This window comes from Gopherus flavomarginatus, chromosome 22, assembly GCF_025201925.1.
Source record: "Gopherus flavomarginatus isolate rGopFla2 chromosome 22, rGopFla2.mat.asm, whole genome shotgun sequence".
Lineage (NCBI taxonomy): Eukaryota > Metazoa > Chordata > Testudines > Testudinidae > Gopherus > Gopherus flavomarginatus.
The window spans coordinates 11,077,002-11,096,232 of record NC_066638.1 but is presented as its reverse complement, the minus strand read 5'-3'; the positions used below and the strand labels follow the sequence as shown (position 1 = coordinate 11,096,232).

General features: G+C 59.1%; 1 protein-coding gene across 7 annotated transcripts in view; it reads left to right on the top strand.

Annotated features, from left to right (window-relative positions):
* The window catches only part of AHDC1 (AT-hook DNA binding motif containing 1), a 109,964-nt gene that overhangs the window by 66,686 nt on the left and 24,047 nt on the right, over positions 1 to 19,231 (top strand). The window contains exon 1 of one of the 7 annotated variants that reach the window (XM_050931998.1): positions 12,307 to 12,321. The exons of the other annotated variants lie outside the window; for them this stretch is intronic. The gene's annotated coding sequence lies outside the window, so the exon portion shown is untranslated. Of the gene's footprint in view, positions 1 to 12,306; positions 12,322 to 19,231 lie in introns of those variants that run through there. 7 annotated transcript variants of the gene reach the window in all.

Below are 19,231 nucleotides of genomic sequence, written 5' to 3'. Positions count from 1 at the left end.
TTGAGTCTCATTTTGAGTGAGACAAAGTTAGAAAAAAACCCACCGTCACCCCTATTCTAAAACTAGATTCTGGTCTAAATCCTGGTGGGTGAGTAGCTGTGCTAATCCCTGGGGTTAATCCGCGCCTCAGGAGCAACTCCTAGCAGGTGCTGTGGCAGGAGAGTTGACGGGACGTGTTTCCCTGTCCTCACCATGCTACCAACGCGGAGTGAGGAATGAGGTGTCCCGTACCCAGGCGATCCCCCGGGGAGAATTTCCGAGGTCGGCAGGACGTAATTACCTGCCGGGCGGCTCTTGTGATGGGATTGTCAGGGAGCACATGGGGCGGGGGAAAGGGGGTTGGGGGGCCTCTGGCTCTTCCAGGAGTCAGCACCTCTCTCAGCATGGGGTCCCCTCGTACCTGTGCAGTCACTGAGTCACTGCTGACTCAGCGGGAAGTGCACCCCCTATGGACTCGCCAGTGCCGCTGCTTGAAGCACGCGAGGTTTTCTTTGAAGATCTCCTACCCCAGTTCGGCACAGGCCATGCCTGGCTTGGAGGCTGGGATCTGCTCCCAGCCCAGCCTGGAATGGACACAGACGTCGCTTGCTTTCCTCTGCACCCGCCTCTCCTCCACTCAAACGTTTCGTGGGTCTCGTGGTCTGACCCTGAAGCACCTCAGTGCAGGAAGCTCTCCCCAGCTCGGCAGTCAGAAAGCAGAGAGCTGCCTCCTTCACTATGGGTGTTTGTAGCCATGTTCAGGAAGCTATAGCTTAAAACACTCACGCTAATGAAACCAGGGGCCCTGGCAAGGCTGGGTGGGGGGTCTAGCCAGTACGTCTACGTGCCCTGCGGGACCGCAGGGAGAGAGGATCCTTGTCTGGGTACTGGGAAAGGAACTAGGGCCTTTCAGTGAAAAGACAAGGCGGCAAATTCACAACTGATGAAAGAAAATACTTCTTCACCCAAGGTGTAAGTAGACAGTGGAACTCATTGCCACAGGAAGTCATTGAGGCCACGAACTAGGCAAGATTTTCTGGATGACACCAATCCAGAGCTGGAATAGTTCCCACCAACATACGTTTTGAGAAAGAGAGGAATGCTCCATGCATGGGGGTTCAAGCCAGCCTCCAACTACTAAGATGGAACCTAATGTTGAGGCCTCTGTCCTCTGAAGCATTTGGGGCTGATGCTGCTGGAGACAGGCCCCTGGACTAGACGGACCTGGGTTCTGATCCAGTCTGGCAATGAGTATGTCTCTGCACTTCCCGGCACCGCTCGGCCCCCACCCCCAAGCAGCACCGTACTGCTCGCTCCTGCTGCTGCAGCTAGAGAAGGTGGAGGCTGGGCAGGCTCACTAGAGGGTCTGGGCACTGCGCTCAGGGATTCTGCCCGTGTGTGCCCTAAACTCCCCCATCATCTTCCCTTGCCGGCCCCTAGCGCTGACTCTCGCAGGCAGGATTTGCAGCCAGGAAGCGAGGGAGGTGTGTTCCGGAGGCCACTGGACTGATAGGAAAGCCCCCCCGCCCAAGCCCAGGAAATATGTTGGGATAAGCAGGGGTGGCGCCAGTGTAACCAATGGGGATTTGGCCCCCGCTATGCTTTGGGCAGTTCCTGGTGCCCTTCCCTTTGCCAGCTGCCAGGGTGGTGAGGTCAGCCCTGTTCGGGCCAGCTGTGGCTGTGGAGACGCTCCAGCACCCTGGCCTGCCCGGGACAGGGTTGCTGCCGGCAAAGGGGCCTGTGGAGAAGGGAGGCCTTAGAAGGCCCGGCCGGTTTCAGCAAGTACAGATTGAAGCTTCCCGCAGCTGCAGCGTAGATCTTCCTGGGCCCGCAGCAGCGGGAGCCGTGGCGAATTCTCCAGCTGCTTCTGTCGGGCGATGTTAGGCTAATTAAAACAGCCTTCCACCTGGCAGATTGGTTAGCGGCTCCCGGCCGCCAGAGAGCCACCGGGGCCGAAGGCTCTAGCCCAAAGCATACGGCTCCGGGAGCATGTTTGAGAGTGAGGGCACAAGCAGAGCGCCTAGCTGGGGCGGGTGCACAGAAACCGAGTTGCCTTTTCAAGGAGATTAGCTGAGCAAGGGCCACATGTTGCCCCTGGGCATTCCACTGGCTGACCTCGCCCACCAAATGGGTGCTGCCACGGCCAGCTCCGTGCCCCTCGGCGGTGAGATCTAGAGCCAGCCGGAGCTGGGCCGGAGCTGGGAGGCAGCGAGGAATGTGATGAATAGGAACAAAAGGTCTAATATGCCATTGGATGGGGTGAGTGGAGCCAAAAGGTTTTCTGCTGACCCCGCCACCGCTCAGCCCCATCCTGGCTCCCTCCCTCCCACACACACACAATCTCTTCTGTTGACATGTCAGCATTTCTTCTTGCTCGGGCCACCAGGTGTGGGGCCTGCTTGGGGGGCTGCCTGCAGCCAGGTTGGTGTAGAGGGTGTGAAGTTCTATTTGTTTCACAGAGGGCTGGGGGAGGAGGTTGTTAATAATGTATAACTCTGGTGTAGATAGGGCTCTGCAGCCATAAAGCACTTTACAAAGGAGGCAAGGGAAAACGAAAGAAAGGGAAACTGAGGCACAGGCAGGAAGTGACTCGCCTGAGGTCAGCCAGCCAGCCACTGGCAGTGCCGGGAATAGAAGCCAGGTCTTCTGTGTCCCTGTCCAGCGTCCTGTCCGCTAGGCCACACAGCTTCCTGGTGAGATATTGCATCAGACCAGGTTCCCCCGTAGAGATCTTCACCTTTCCTCTGGGACTCCAGGGCCCTTCTGATGGGCCTTCCCTTTTGGTTTGTGAGGAGCGATGCTCTGTGTAGCTCTAGTGCTGGTTTGATACTCTTGAGGCTGGATTCCTTTATTTGCGCCGGGAACGGGTCCAGAAGCGGTGCAAGCTTTCCTGGGATCTGGCCAGTGCTTGCTGTTAAGGGGGCCGGTTCATGCTAGTTACAATAGATTTCATTCTTCTTCTTCTCTGTGCTCCGTTGCGCTAGGTGCTGCACAAGTACAGGGGCGGTGTCTACACAGGAGTCGTTATAGGCGGGAACCGAGGCCCAGAGAGAGGAAGTGACCTGTCTGTAGTCATATGGGGAGAGCTGGCTCTCCTGAGGGCTTTTAACCACAAGGCCATCTTTCTTCCCGGGGAAGGAAGGTGTCTGTGATGTACCCCCTACTCACTGCACGTAGCTCCCCCCCATGCTATCAATGCCTTGGCATTAGTGGAACAGGGAAGAAAACACTTTGCATTGACACTTGCCATCTCTCATCACCGCCGACCTGGCCTGGATTAAAACCAGCATCCTAGGAGGTAAAAGCTGCCCCTGTTACCTGTCACTAGCCAGTCAAGGAGGGGAAGTCAGCTAAGAAACGCATAGTAAAAGAAAAGACTTCCAGAGCTCCAGTCTGCTCTGAATCACCCCTCTCTAAATCCAGAGTGACTCCATTGGATTTACACTGGGGTAGCTGAGATCAGAATCTGAGGCACCATGTTGGTCTATGCGTCTAACCTATATTGAGCTCATCAGCATGGTATCTTGGCACTCTAAGAACTGGGCCTGTTTTCTAAATGGGGGCCTGATTCTGATCTCCCCGGAGGAGGTTTTACACCCATCCATTGACTTCCTGATTTACCCAGGGGTAAGCTTGAGGAGAGTCAGGCTGTGTCAAGCAAACGGCCCGCCCGAGCTGCCCCATTTCACCTCCTCTTTGCCCCGGCCCTACTAGATCAGCAGGCGCTGCCTGAGTGATGCGTCACAGGCTGGGACCCTGTTGCTGCTGTCTGGACGTTAATGGGCTGTAAAGGGTGCGAGGGTGTTTCTATCCCCACGCACGCTGCATTAAACCAACACCCTGCATTATAAACCGATGGGGCCCCGGAGAACAAATCCCTGCTAGAGTGAGGCCTGGCTCCCCTGCCACCACGTGGTGCCTCTCGGAGCCCTGTGCTCAAAGACTTACACTGACTCGTGGCAACTCCATGCCAGCAGCAAATCCTACAGTGCTGTGCTGGTGAAATGATGAGCAGGGTCAGTTCTCCGCAGAGTGGCCCAGGAGGGGGGACCCATTCCATTCCTTTGCAAAGGGGGGGGTGCACCCCCATCTCACTTGGGTCCATGGCCCCCTGCCCTCTTCTCAGCCTCCGAGGGGCATCACCTTCTGCTGGCAGAGCCAGCGACTCAGGGCACAGTGGGATGGGGAGGTCTGCAAGGGGAGGTAGGAGAGGGTTCGCTGGCCATGGGTGCATGCAGGTGACTCCTTTCCCCAAAGGCTGAGCCAAGGATGGTCACCCCAGATGCCCCTGCCTATGACTAGGCTAGGAAGTTGTTTAGCAGAACTGTAGTTGTTTAGCAGAACTGTTCCTCTCCCTCCCCTCCCATCTCCTGTGGCCTGAATAGAACGCAGCTGTGGGAAAAGTCACGTGCCCTTCAGCTGGCAAGAACCCGGCTGGCTCACCTTGCTGCACGGTGCATGACACTGTCCGAGCTCACCGGGGGCGTCCGACGCTGCTCCCTGCTTTGGAGTCCCACCCCCCTCACCGTAGCCCCATTGATGCACCGAGCTTTGCCAGCATTAGCCCCATTTTGCATGGGGGAAACTGAGGCACAGAGCAATGCATGAATGCCCCAGGTCGCCCAGTGGGTCAGTGGCAGAGCTGGCAGTAAAACCCAGGGGTGCCCCCCTCTAACCACTAGACAATGCTGTCTGCCTTGGTGAGTGCTCTCCACCTCCCCCGTGGGCAGGTCTCAGCTGCCTCTGGCCGCGAGGCGGCTTGTGGCCCAGTTTCTGGGGTGGGACAGGTGGCAGTGGCCTGGCACAGCGACCCCGGCAGCAGCCCGGGAAGGGTTAATGGCGAGTTTGCTGCTCCTGCAGACAATTAGTGCCATCTCGCTGACAACGCCACAGTGAGCTCCCAGCCTCCTCCACCTCCCTCTTCCTGGCCATTTCAGCTGTTTATTCTGAGCCTTCACAATTGGGATTCTGACTGGAGGAGTTGGCTCCCCTCGCTGCCCTCTGACCCGCTGTTGCTGTGGAAACTGGAGCCAATGTAGGACTCTGATGGCAGGATTACTGAGCCTGAATTCACAATCTCTAAACTCCCTTGAACATATAGAGAGCTCCCCCCCACACACCGTTCCCATGGAATCCAGCTCCCGTCCCATTCGAAGTCGGGGCGCTGAGTCACGTGCCCCGGCCCCAACAGCCTTAACGCCAGAGCCTGCCCTAAGGGGGTCACGCTCCCCATGCCAAGGGAGGGAGCATGGGCCTGGTAGCCAGGGACTGCGACGCCGAACTCCTGGGTTCTCTTCTCAGAAAAGCGGGTGGGGGGGTGTTTGTGGAGCTAGAACAAGAGACTGGGTGCCAGGACTCCTGGGTTCTATCCTCAGCTCTGCCCCGACTCTCTGCATGGCCTCGGTCAAGTCTTTGCCCCTGCCTATGCCTCAGTTTCTCCAGCTGTAAATTGGGGCTAAGTGCCCTTTAACCGTCTCACAGGAGCGGTAGGAGTTTTCAGAGCTTGAGCTTCTGGGAAAGCCAATGACAAAACCTCCAGTGACGGCCAAGGGAGCAGGGCTGGGCTCAGCTCGCTGGTGTTCGCTGACGCTCAGGGTGAGCCTTGCATGGAAGATGGCTCGGAGCGGCAGAGGATTTTAACAGCCTGGCCCAGGCCCGTCGCTGGAGGACCTGAGTGCCCAAGATGGCGCCCACGGGCAGTTCTGCTGGCTCTTTGGGGCGGGCTGGCTTGGAGGGTCATAAAACCTCCTGCCCTGTAATAACAAGCGCCTTCCTTCTCTCTGCTAGCTCTCCGGGCTGCCCCCAGGCGGGCTGCCTCCCGTGGAGCCCCACTCCCATTTGGGTGGCTAGATCCATCCCTAGGGGTAAATCCCTGGGTCTTGCAACTTTTCTCCTCCCCCCGTGTGGCCTCAGTTTCCCCTCCCAGACTCGGGCTCCTGACAGCTTCTTGCTGGCTGCCTTCCTGCTTCACTCCCAAAACTCCCTACCGCTAAATAAAGCGGGAGTGAGCCGAGGGGAGAGCTCGGAGTTTGGCCTCGGCTGTCAATTGCCTGGAGAGAGCCCGAGAGGAAGAACCGATAAATGCGCTAGCCCTTGATTAGAGCAGCACAGCTGCCTCCTGTTCCCCATCCCCTGAGCTGGGCGCGCTCCCTCTGCCCAGCTCTGTAGCCAGACAGCCCTGCCCCAGCCCAGCCCCCCCGACAGATCCTTTGTGCCTTCATGCGTATGACCCCATTGGCTCCAGTGGGGTTTGGCTGGCAGGAGGGCTGCAGGAGCCGGCCCTTGTGTACACAGTGGGGAGACCCACTCCGGTGCCCAGGAGCAGAGCTCGCTGTTGTCCTTGTGCTGCCCGCTCGTTTCCCCCAAGTAGCCAACTGGGGGCACAGCCCTAGTGAGGACCCCGATGCTGCATCCCCCACTCATCTCACCCCCTGCGTGCTGCAAACAGAGACAGCATTGCACACACAGCTGGGCGGGTGGAGGACCCAGGGAGAGCGGCCAGCCCCGAGGGGCACTGCCATGGATCTGCCCTGGAAGCCATTGCTCTGTTCCCCCCTCCCCCTCCCCCCAGGCTCCGGCCCTCTGGCCTTTCCTGAGCCGGCTGCTTCTGGAGAAACCAGACCCCTTTCCCACACTCTGCTCCCAGCCAACTGCCCCCAGCTGAAACCTGAGCCAAAAGCATCTGCAAGCCTCATGCCCCAGCTGACATTCCAGTTGTGAACAGAGCCCTCCCCCCTCTCGCCCACTCCCCATCACTCCTCTCATCTGCTCCCTCCTTTCCTCTCCTGCATGCTCCCCTCCTCCTGTCTCTCCCCCGTCACTTCTCCCCCCACCCCCCACCTGCTTTCCATGGATTTTCTTCAGGGCTGCAAGCCTGATTTGGCTTCTGATTTCTCCTTTCCCTCCTGCAGGCGCCTGAAGTCTCTCTGGACCTCGTCCACCCTTGTGCTGCATCCCAGAGATTGAGCTGGGGGGAAGGACATAAGCCCTTGAAGCCTTTTGAAAACAGGGAGCCCTGTCCCCCATTTTAAAGGTCGTCCCCTCTTGCTCATCCCAAGGGAGGGAGGGAGAGGCCTTGTTTGGCTGCGCCACTGGCTGGGTTGGTGGCTGAGCATCAGGCTTCGTGCTCCAGGCCACTCAGAGAACCCGGAGCTGCGTTAGTCATGATCAATTAGTGCTGCTTGCCACCCCTCAGTTCTCTGCGTCCCTGCCTTGTGCCGCTCTGGGCAGGCCCCTTTCGGTACCGATCGCACCTTGCAGGCGCACGGTGCCCCCCAAAGCCCCTCTGAGCCAGGGCACAAGCGCTGGTGCAGCAGGGACAGGCAGGGCACCCTCCATCGCAGCAGCGTAGTGTGTTGGCATCCTGCAGCGTGGTGCCCTGGGCCACAGCGGACGCTGGGAACTCAGGAGAGCTGTTGGGAAAATTGGAGAAATGGATGTTTTTGGTGCCTCACTTCCCGACCAGCTGTAGTAAATGCGTTTTGTCCGCACTAGATGCTGCGTGCCCCAGTGCAGACTCCCCGATCTGCGTCCAGACGCTCATTCTGAAGTATATTGCAGCAAATGCCCCCAGATCTGCCCACGAACATGCTGGTTCCCTGCAGCATCCTGCTCCGGGCTGCCCTGCCAGCCAGTCTGCTGTGCATCGGGCTGCAACCAGCTTCGTCTGCACTACAGTCAATTTTGCTGCATTATCCTGAAAGGGTAGGACGCTGGGCTGCAACCAGGCATCTCATTGCCAGGAGCCCGGTTCTCCTCGCTCTTCCCCCGGGTAAACCTAGGGAACGTGTGCCGAAGTCAGCAAAGATCAAAATCAGGCCTCTGGGCTTTGGAAGGTGCTGTGAGCAGCACATGGCGGAGGGAGGAGCCCGCCCACTGAACTGTGGGTTGAGTCAGGGTTTGCAGGAGCCTGCCCCCGTTGACATGCATGGAGATCTAAGCTCCTTGCCCTTCCCTGTCACATGCCACTCAGTGGGCTGGATTCCCCTGGGCATAAGCAGGTACAGCTGCACCAGGACAAACAAAGCTGGCTGCAGTGGCCTTGTGCATGCTTACAGCAGGGCTGAATTTGGCCCAGGCTGTATTTCCTGGGGGGCCAGGGGGGTAGGTCTCCTTGAGGCTCAGCCAGGGACTTGCCCCAGATGCAGTGAGCGCCCACCTCAGCCCCCCAAAATACACAGCCCCCTCGCTGTGCCCGGTGGAGGCGTCACTGGGGTTGAGCCGAGTGCTAGGAGAACCTTGCTGGGGCAGCGGAAGCTCTGTGAATGGTGCATCAGGCCCTAAAAGGGAGCTTGCCTGCCCCAGCCGTCAAATCCAGCAGAGCTGCACCTGCCCTCCCCAGGCTGGGCGCTCAGCTACGCTGCCTGGCGCTGTGGCCATTTCCTCTGAAGCCTCAAGGGCTTCCACTGCTTTATATCAGAAAAAGCAGGAGGCGTCCCCAGGACGCCAGCCCCATCCTCTCCCTTCTCTCCGTTGCTTCCCCCTGCCCCGGGTGGGGGTGTACCTGAAGGGGAGAGTTGGCTGCACTCTGCTCTTTGGCAGACCCCTTGTTCCTCCGCAGCTGGACCTGTTCTCAGATGTGTCTGCCCCTTCCCGTTCTCTTTGGTCCCGTCCTCTCTTCACATCGTCATGGTGCAAAGTCCTCCTTACCCTCCCCTGCCTGCCTTGGGGTTTTGGAGAGCAGTTCCCACTTCTTGAAGACGCAGCGGCATCACAAAAGCAGAGGCGCGTTCAGTTGGCCAGCGCCGTATGCCTGCCGGATCCATTTCCGCCATCACGGCATCCAGCCAGGCAGGACTCCGGCACTTCAGTGTCCTTTGCACCGGGGACTGGGGAGATCTGGACACGTCCTCTCCAGGGAGGGGGGAGTAGTCCGTGAGGATGGATCTCGGTTTGCCTGCGCCTCTGTCTGTAGCGTAGCTGAGGGTAAAGGCAAGTGAACGGAGTTGGCCCACTTCCCATTTGAGGAATATGGAGTTTACCCACATCTCGCCCTTGGTGTCCACCATTGCCACTGGCCTGCAACACCGGACAGCTTAGTTCACCCTCTTCTACCATCACTCTCTCAATAGAAGACCTCGGTCCCCTTCTCCATCTCCCCTACTCCTCTGGCTCTTAGCCTGCTGTAGCCTTGCCCCGAGCAGCTCTGCCCCAAGGGCTCGGCAGGGCAGGTCTGCATGGGCCTCCCCGCCAAGAAGGCGCTGCATGCACAGGCCAAGAGGTGCCTGGACTCTACTTCCTTTGGAAATGGATCATTACTTCTCTCCCAGGCCTAGGTCTTCAACTTCCCTACCTGAGACCCATCCTCTTAATGTGGGTAAAGTGCTTTGAGGCACTTGGAGGAAAGCCCTAGAGAACGGCAAAGCCTTCACTCCTCTACAGCTGTGGGATCGCCGGCATCATGACAAATCCCAGAAGGAGGTAGCCTCCTGGCATGTCAAGCCCCGCCCAGTGCTCCAGCTGGATGTTCAGTTTATGCCCGAAGCTTTTGATGATGGCTTGATTGCCGACCACGTAGCCCCATTCATTGGTAAACATGCTTCTGAGTTCATTCGTCTTCCATCTGAATAACGTGTCCGTACCAAGAAAGCTGCTGAAACCGAACCAGTGTTGGGGCATGGACCCTCCCCAAAGCGACCGTGGCTGGGGTTGGTCCCCTGGTGCCCTGGGTTTGCCGTCATTGGTGCAACGTGCCTGCTTTTGTCACTGGGCATTTCTTAGAAGTGGTATTATTTTGTCTCTTGGTGGAGCTCTCAAGCACCACCGGAACCCGTCGACAGAGAGCGAGCCAGCCTTCCAAAGGAAGCCGCTCCGTCAACGCCCCTCAGCAGCTGTGTTCTCCTCAATTAGAAGAGGTAATGGAGCAATTTATGGGCATCTCCAAAGTGATGCCTGAGTGACAGGCTGCATACAATCAGCGCCGGGGCTCCGCCAGCAACTTGTGTTTTTCCAATTTGAATGGAAAGCTCCCTGGCAAAAATAATAACAAATCCCCCAGTGCGGCAAGCCGGCCTCTCTCCCCAGCTCCATCATCAGCTAGGAGTAGGGCTGGGTCCCACCGTTCCTTGCACTAGGGCTGGGATTGGTAGCCCGGGATGGGTGCCCACGTTCGGGTTCAGGTTTACTCCCGGAGCTGGCAATGCCATGGCTGGGGTGGGGTTGGAGGAGAGCTCCTTGCAGCACCCAACAGTGCCCCCTCTGCCCACATAAGGAACAGCATTCGCTCCAGCCCAAGGATAGCGACTGCAGTGCAGAGGCATGGCAAGGCTCTTAAACGGAGAGGATCCTCCTGCAAGTGCAAGAGATGAAGGGCCTCGCTGCTGGGTCTGGTTTGGGCAGGGGGGGAGGGGACTGGGAATCAGGACTCCTGGGTTCCATTTCTGGCCCTGCCGCTTGCTTGCTGTGGGATCTTGGGCAAGTCGTGTAATCTCGCCACACCTCACTGGTAAAACAGGTCTGATCATACGTACCTGCCTCCCAGGTGTGCATGAAGGACCCCTCATTAGTGTGGGGAAAGTGCTCTGAGATCCCGGGGCACAAGGCTCTGTACAAGCGCCAAGTGGTGGTGCTCTCCTCTCCACGCCGTTCTGCCTTGGGGCCTGGTGTACACTCTCTGGGAGGGGTGGGCATGCAGGGGGTTAGGGGACAAGGAGAGTGGGGCAGGAAGGATTCCAGGAAGCAGTGAGTTTGGAGGTGCTTGCCTGACTGGCATGCTCACTTAGGTGTTATGCTGTCCCTGAGTGTTCACTTCTCCAGCTGCCGGGGTCTGTGCAGTTTGGGGTGCTTGACAAGGAGAGTGGGGAAGGAAGGATTCCAGGAAGCAGTGAGCTTGGGGGAGGACAGGGGGGCTGGGTGCCGTGGGGCATGTGATTGAAGGAACAGAGGGAAGGGGGGAGCTGAGCGGGGAGGGGATCTTGCAGGCGAGGAGCTTGGACACGGTGCAGTGAGAGATGGAGAGTGCAGGGGGGGAGGGGGTTTACTTCCAGGCAGTGTCCGTGCTATACTTGGGAGGTGGGGCAGCTGGAGACATGGAAGCTAGAGGCGCAGGCACCCTGAGAGGATTGGGGGCGGGGCGCAGCCCCATGGGATCAACCCCGTCAGCCAGGGGAATAGACACAGCTTCCCTCCACTGGTGCTCCCACTGCCCCCCTCAGACCTGCTCCCAGTGGGCACAATGGCAACCCTCTGCTGGGGATTGAACCAGGAGCTGCTGGGCCCGATCCTGCCTCTCACCCCCAGTACAGTGCACGACTCGGATCCAGTAGCCCCTCCCCCCTCACCCCCGCTGTGTGTGACTGCCTGCATGAGAGGTGGGGCTGGGGGACCCAGGCCGGCTGTCCCAGCTCAGTGTCCATGGGGGCAGCATTGGCCTGGGTGAGGGGGAGCTCCCGTTCCCGTGGCCCGCTCCCAGGTGCCGTGGCTAGCCAGCCTGGGTCTCTCTCTCTCTGCAAATGGCAGATGGGGAGCTCTAGCTTGTGTGAGTGCTTCCCATGCCTGACTGGCATGCTCACTTAGGCGTTATGCTGTCCCTGAGTGTTCACCTCTCCAGCCGCCGGGGTCTGTGCAGCAACATGCCTCCTTTGGCAGCCTCCCCACAGGCCCCTCTCGATCCCCGTCGGCCCTTCTGAGCCTCCTGCGCCGACGTCTGGGTCTCCCAGGAAACCGGCTCCTCGGCCAGGAGTTTCTGCTCAGCGAATGCGCGCCTCCGAAAGCCCACCAGCGGGCTCGTAAATCCTGCCGGGGAAATCGGCCCTTCTTGTCTAGCTGGTTTCTAAAATTGGCCGAGGGAGGGACCTGTGCGTCTCCCCCACCCCCCTTATCTGCCCTCCTCCCCTGCCCGCTTTGCTGGTGAGTCACCAGCATGGCAGGCGAAGTGCACTGGGGCTGGGTGGATTGAAACCCAGCCTGGGTTCGTTGCGCTCACGCTGGCCTATAATAAGGACAGCGTGTAGGGGTGGGTCACCTGGCAAGGGTGAGTCGGCGCCCGGGCACTGCCAGCCCACAGACTCGGTTCCACGGGCTAGGAGAGCAGACAGGGGCATGGTAGCTAGGGACACGAACCGCTGCAGTCGCTCGCCTTGCACACCTGAGCCAGGCTCAGGAAACGGGCCCAGCGATTCCTCTGCCTCTCTCACTCCCTCGCCGCCTCTTTCCCACTCTGTCCATCACGCTCTTCGCTGCCCGCCCTGCAGCTCCCTGGCTCTCTCCTCCCCCAGCCCCAGAGCTTCCTGCTCATGGGGCTAAAAGCCGAGATGGGTGCACAGGTGACTGGAGTCCATGCGGGGCGCTGCACACCCACCTGTGTGACAGAGACACAGGGCGGGATTGCTCTGCCTCCCCTGGGTATGTGCATTTCCACCCTCCTGCCCCTCTCTCCCCGGCTCTGGGGAGCACCGTCTCTAGAGCTTGGGACGGGCATGGTTCCAGCTGGCGCCTTCCAAACATTACTGGCCTCCCAGCATCCAGCCTGCCCGGCGTTAACCCTCCGCGTGCCGTAGAAAGGTTACAGCCTCCCCCCCCCCCACACACACATCCCAGCTTGGCTTCCATAGCCAGCCTGAGATGGGAAAAGAGCCCACTCCCTGCGCAGAAAAGCCAGCCTGTGCCTTGAGCCGGCGTGGGGCGGATGCTGGGCAGGGATACACCCTCGCTCAGCCTCGTGGTCTGTCTCTAAGGGGGGGCCCTTCTGCAGATCCTTAGGGGCAGGGTGGTAGCCACCGTCCTACCCGGAGGGGGCAGTGGTGGGCACGAGGCCCAGGTGTGGAGTGTAGGTGACCGCGCAGGTCGGGCCCGAGGTGCGAAACAATAAAGCTGAGAGCAGAGGCAGGCGTCGGCATGGCCGCTCAGCCCTGCAAGGCATGCTGGGCCAGGGAGCTGCTGGAGGAGAGGAGCACCATCTCCAGCTCAGCGGGGCGGGCGAACAAAGCTGGCACTGAGGAAGGCAGCTAAATTTATCTCCTTTCCCTGCTAGCTCTCTCTGAACTGCAGCTCTCTGTTCCAGCCGGCCGAGGTGCCACGGCTTCAGCAGTCCATCTGTCGGCTGATTTCCCAAGCCCCACCTCCCCCGCCGAAGCACCTTCCCTGAGCCCCTCCGAGGAAGGGGAAGGGGTGGGGAGGGAAGGGGCTGGAGGGAGGCAGGCCCGGTCGCTCCACCCCAGCCAGGTAGGAAACAAGGGTCCGAACCCTGCCCAGCTCCCCTGGATCCAGGGGTGGTGAGGCAGGGAAAAATCTGGCCTTTAAGGATAGAATCAACCACCCCCCCAAGAGGCGGCTGCACCGTTGAACCCTGCATGTGTGGGGGGAGGCTAGTTTGCTGCCTGGCAGCCCCTGCCCAGACTGACTGGCTGCAGCAGGGAAAGGCCCCTTTCAAGAGGCACCAGCAAAGCCTCCTGGGCTGACTGGTACCAGGCGGGCCGAGCATCAAAGGCCCTGTCTGCACCAGGTGGGACAGAGCCGAAAGAAGCCGCAGGCTGGGCCCCTTGGAGCGCGCAATGCCTGGGCTGCGTCAGCAGCCCCCCTTGACAGCTGCAGAGTGCTGGGGCGCCCCGGGAGGAGGTCGGTTGGTCTGTCTGTCCGGTGTGACTGCAGCAGCAGCATCTCTAGTGGTTTCCACCCAGCATGGATGGGGAGACAGACGCGTTGAGCTGCTCCCGGGTCAGACGGGCTCCCTAATCCTGTCCCATCGGGCAGTGCTTGGGGGTTGGAGGTCGCCCGAAAACCAACGCTCCCAGAATGCACTGGTATGAGCCGCGTTGGTGAGGTGCATGGTTGGGGGAGGAGGCCGGGTGGTTCTCTTAGGGTCACCGTGTGAGGGCCATGCTGAGCCAGGGCAAGGGGGGGGTGGCGAAAAACCAGCTCTCTGGTGCCATCGGTGCCCCTGCAGTGGTCTCATCTCTGCCCCCGAAGGGAGCACGCTCCTCTCGCAGCACTGGGAGAGCAGACTTTGTGGAGTTAGGCAGCAGGGTGTGCTGCGCCCATGTGCCCAGGAGTGGGAGGGTCATGCTCGCACGCCAGGCCCAGAGCGGACGAGAGTGGTGGTGCTGAGCTGTTGAAGTCAGTGGATACGCGTTCTCATGGGGGTCGGTCAAGCTGCTTGCAGCAGGGAGGTGTTGTGGCTGGAGAGGGGGACAGAGGCCTCCGTCCCTCGTCCCAGAGGCGGGAAGTGCCTTCACCTTGCGTGTGGCCTGCCCTGAAGATCTCTGGGATGCCGCTCTCTGTCGGGTGAGAGCTTAATTCTCCACTGCTTGTGTCTAGCGCAGAGCCCTGGGTGGCTGGGCTTTGGGCATGGGCTTGCATGCACTGCCCAGATCCCAGACGTGCCAGAGTCGTGAGGAAGGAGGGGACTGTCTCTAATGCACCCTCCAGGGGTTCCCGTCTTCTGGAGCCTGCATTACCCCTGCGGGAGCCAGCCAGGTGGCTGTGTCCAAGCCTGCTACTGTAGATGCTCCACAGATGGAGGCTTCTACCCCTTGTCGAGAGCTAGCTTGTCGCCAGCTCCGTGTGCCAGGTCTCCCACCCAAATCCAAAGAGTGGGAGTTTCCCAGGCGGTGCCCATAATGGGGCCATCTGCCTAGCAATTCTGCACCCTGCTGCTAGGCTCCCAGCGCCCGCCATGGAGCATCTCACGTGTGACATTTCTCTCCATTCGCTCTCGCCGCTAGAGTGGAACTGGGTTGTGGCCATCTCTGCTGGAGAGAAGTTCCCCGGCTTGCTACCCGATTCCGCTCCATGGGACCTAGGAAAGCTCTGCTCCCATGACCTCGAGCTCCAGTGGGGCTGTAACCCCCTGATACCGTCAGCTGAGGTAAATCTGCTGGACCCGTTACCTAAGATGAAACACTCTGGCCATCTGTTCTGTCTTCTCATTATAAATGCCAAAAAAAAGAGTCAGTAGTGGAATGCTCAAGTATGGCGAATAGTGATGGGAGCACGGGGGGGAGAGGGTCGGTTCTTTTTTTGCAGGATGATGGCTATCGTTAAGGTCAAACAATCCCTCCGCACGCACACACACCCCTCCTAGTCCTCCGCTGTTCCACCTCCAAAACCCCGGCTGCCCAGCTGGAATGAACTGGATAAAATGGCTTTATCGGTTTCCACCTGCTCCTCTGTCTTTACGCAGCCAATCTGTGACCGTGTTGCTGACTCTCGTGGATTGAGCGCGACTCTCACAATGATTTCATGGGTTTCCTACAGCTCCAGCTCCTGGAGTCATGAGAGTTTATGTGAGAATCTCCGTTTTCATTGGGGCGGGGGATAGTTTCTCGCTTGGAAACACGCAAGACAAATACAAAAGACGGCCGCCACATTTTGTGATTTTTTTTTAAAAATCTTGTGATTTTTTTTGGGGGGGGGGGTGTGACTCCTGATTTTTTAACACGGGGGTTGGCCATGCTGCCGCCACCACCGCTGTTCAGTGAGAGCAGCTGCCCCTGCTGAAAAGTAGAGGAGATCTGGAAGGCTGTGGGCTGCCCCAGGACCTCAACAGAAATGGAGGGGCTGCAGTTCTGCTCTGGTTTTCATCAGGACAGAAAGGAGCTGGCAGAGATGGGGGTGGAGCTAGGAGTGGTCTAGCCAGGGGGATTCTCAGGTCAGGATTCTGGGGCACTGAAAAAGCTGTGTGGACAAATTTCTCTTCTGAGGTCTTTGCCCTCCCCTGGGGTGCCTGTGTGAATGAGGAGGGGGGAGAAGCCAAGGGTTGCAGTTGCTATGCCGAGGTACCACCCAACACAGGCTCATTTGGGATGGTCCTTGATAAAAGGCTGGAGTTGCGAATCCAGACCAGCTCTTCACCAACGTGGCGAACGGGAGCGTGCCAAGGCCGGTGGGGGGCTCAGAGGCGCGTTGGAGGAGCGGGGGCATCGGCAAGGCGAGCCTCATGTGCAGTAACATGGACAGGAGGTGCCAGGGGGTGAGAGCAGCCAAGCGTCTGCCTGATTCATCTCCTCTGAAAAGCCTGCTGCAGCGCCCTACGGGGCTGGGCAGCCAGTGAATCCCGGAGGAGGCTTATTCCTGAATCCAGCATCAGTCACAGGCAGGTCTCTGAACTCCATGTGCATTTGCATCCAAGGATTTGGTGACAGGAGGTCTGTGGCTGCACCGTCCCCACTGCCATCAGCCCTGAGCCCTTCACTGCTGCTCTGTCAGCTGTCTCACCAGAGCGGGGGGGTGGGGAGGGCCGATCCCAAGTAGTTCTTCCGGTTTGCGTCTTAAGCCATCAGTTCTCGTTCTCCAAGCCCCTAGCTTTGGAGGATTCTGCGTTTACAATGTACCGCCACTTGCTTTTGGGATAGCACCGCTCTAGGGTAGGGGGAATCAATCAGCAGCCCGCGAGCCAAATCCAGACCGCCGGATACTCTTGAACTGACCCCGGAATTTTTTTATTTACATATTATTGTCCTTGGTGTTATTTTTTATTGTTTTCTCTGGAGTCTGGATTTTGACTCTACCTTGACCGAGAAATTTAGAACTTAGCAAAAATCTAAGTGACTACCCCTGCTCTAGGGTAGTACCCAGGGCCCTGCTGTGCCAGGTGCTGCACAGAAACAGGGCGAGACAGGCCCTGCCCGGAGACTTTCCGATCGAAATAGACAACAGGCGGGGTTATCACCCCATTGTGCGGATAGGGAGCCAAGACACAGAGAGACGAATTGGTTTTCCCAAAGAAGGTTGTAGCAAGGCCAGCAATCCCACCCTGCTGAGTCCCAGTCCACAGCCATCACCACAACACCATCCTTCCTTTCACTCCTCCACCTCCCTCTCTTCCCCCAAGAGCCACAGAGCACTCAGCACAGTCACTGTGATGATGGAGAGGGAGAATGACCTTTGGAGGTTGGGCAAGGGGAGGAAAGACCTGCAGTTCGGCAGGCAATACAGCCGGGAGCTGCAGAGGAGAAGACTCTTGCACCAGATGGCGAGAAAAGGCAGTTGAGGAATGGGGCGGGAACAGAAATGGGCATGGACAGAAGAGGGAGAAAGATGGCCATGGGGCCAGAGTCTTCCTGGGCATCAGTGTGTCGGAAGTGGGACTGACTGCCCCGGGGAAGGTGATTTAGTTGGAATCTGCTCAAAGAAGAACTCTGGGTTTCTTTCTTTTGGTGTTTCAGTTTCCCTGTTACGTCGAGATTGTGAATTTGTTTCTCTTCACAGCCCTGCGGCCCGGGGTGGGGTTTGGACCTGGCCAGCCCCGGCATTTTTCATCTGCATTTTGTATCTTGAATGAAACTAAACAGAACCCCCCGGTGGAGGGTGTGCGCCTGGGGGGGGAGGAGAGCGTTCTGGCACTCCTTCCCCCAGCCCAGCGCAGAGCTCTGGTGGGTGGCACGGGTGAATACTTCCTTCTGTTCTCTTTTGATACAAAGCAGCCCATTGGATGTGAGGGGAATCAGTTGAAGTTGGGACTTTCCCGGGGAAACCCTGAGGCTCCCTGTGCCTCCCCACCCAGGTAACCACCGAGCTCCTGCCCCGGGACGCTACACACCGTCTGCTCCTCTCTCCAAGTGACCTCCACCTCCCCGCCCTGTCCACCCTGTGTCTGTTGAAGGCCTCTTCCACCCCGCGCTGCTCTGAGCCCTTCTCTGTGTTTCCCCCCCACTGCTGAGGTGTCAGCGTGGAGGACACGGGCCTGGGAATCCAGGCCGGCTGGGCTGGGCTGTTTGCCTCACTGTTTGCTTTGGCTTACGGCCCTTCCCTGATTTCCCCAGCTGTGGAAGGGGGGTGATGAGACGGCCCCGCCATTGCGAGCGCTGGCGGGGGGGAGCGGTGGTAGTATTTGCATTGGGATGGGTGTGATGGCTTTCTGAGCTAGCAGATGCTTGGACGTGTTCTGGAAAGGCCCAGGAGCATGCTAAGGGCAGGTCTATGCTGCAGCCACGGGGTGCAGGGAGAGCGAGATGGGGAGCCACAGGAGTGCCAGGGGGCAGGAGGATGCAGGGGGCAGGGCTGCATAAGGCCACAGAGGGGAGGGCTCCTAGAGTTTAGACACGTGTAGCTTTTAAGTCCAGAAGGGCCCATTAGATCATCTCCTCCGACCCCTTGCAGAGCTCAGGAGAGGAGCTGAGTGCGGGGAGGTTGGACAAACACAGGAACCCTCTGAACCCACCTGCCGAGGAGTCAGCACCCTGCTGATCTCTATTTATGTCAGGAAGGCCCGGCCTGGTTCCTGGGACGTTTGTTCAATGGAGCAGGTTGGGGTCGACGGGGGCTGAGCAGTGACTGCCGGGGGCATCGGGGGCCCACAAAGCACCATCTACAAATGGCCGAGGGGCAGAAAGAGCAAGGAGGGAGCAGCTTTGTTTGGGGTAAGGCTGTGAGCAATGGGGTGGTGTTGAGAGAGCTCCAGATTTGCGGTCTCACCCCCCAGCAAGGATGGGCACTGGGGCCATTAGGAGGGTGGGAAGAATTCTGGAGCCAAGGACAAATCGGCTGGGCAAACTGGGAAGCCAGGGAAGGACCAGGTGGCTGCGCCCAAGGTGGCCAGTGTGTGGCACTGTTTCAGTGCAACATCCTGGTTAGTGAAGGACTTAGCAGGCGCAGTCCAGACCTGGCAAATGTCCCTAGCGCTCCAGTCTGCACAGCTGCTGGGTGACTGCTGTTTGCCTGCCCATCCCTGTGGTCTCCGGGTGGGCCCCGAGCCTCAGTGCAGAGCCCATCCCCATGGTCTCCAGGCGGGCCTCAGTACCAGAGCTCATCCGTGTCCCACAGGGCATTCCCACTCGGATCTCATCTCCGTCATTAGCTCCTCCGATGGCTGCGCGGAGCAAGTCCCTTCCCCATGGGACGCTGCCACCCAGCACTAGGTGGGGTTGGGCTTTCAGCTGGGTTGGTGACAATTCACTCCCCCACCTAATGCAGTCTCCCCGTGGCACTGCTAGCCAGCAGCTGTCGCAGGGGTGGGCGAGCGGCAGAGCAAAGCTTCTCTGTTACCCCATCAGCCTGGTGCAGGCATGCTGGGCTGGGCCGTGACACTGACCGCAGTGGCCTAGTCCTTGGGGCAGGCATGCCCTGTCTTAGCTCACCCCCTCCGCGCTTGGCCCGGGCCACCCCGTCTGCCTGCTGGGCTCAGAGCGGTTCAAGGTGGGCCTGAACACAGCTGGCTTCCCCCCCCAACCCCCCACCTCAGCTCAGCACCAGACTGAATTAAACACCTTGAAAGAGGCCATGTCCTTCCTGGAGTCACCCTCCTCCAGCTCAGGGGTAGGGGGACGTTAGAGCTTCAGAGGGAGCCCCGTGTGCCCCCCATCCCTCCAGCATGGGG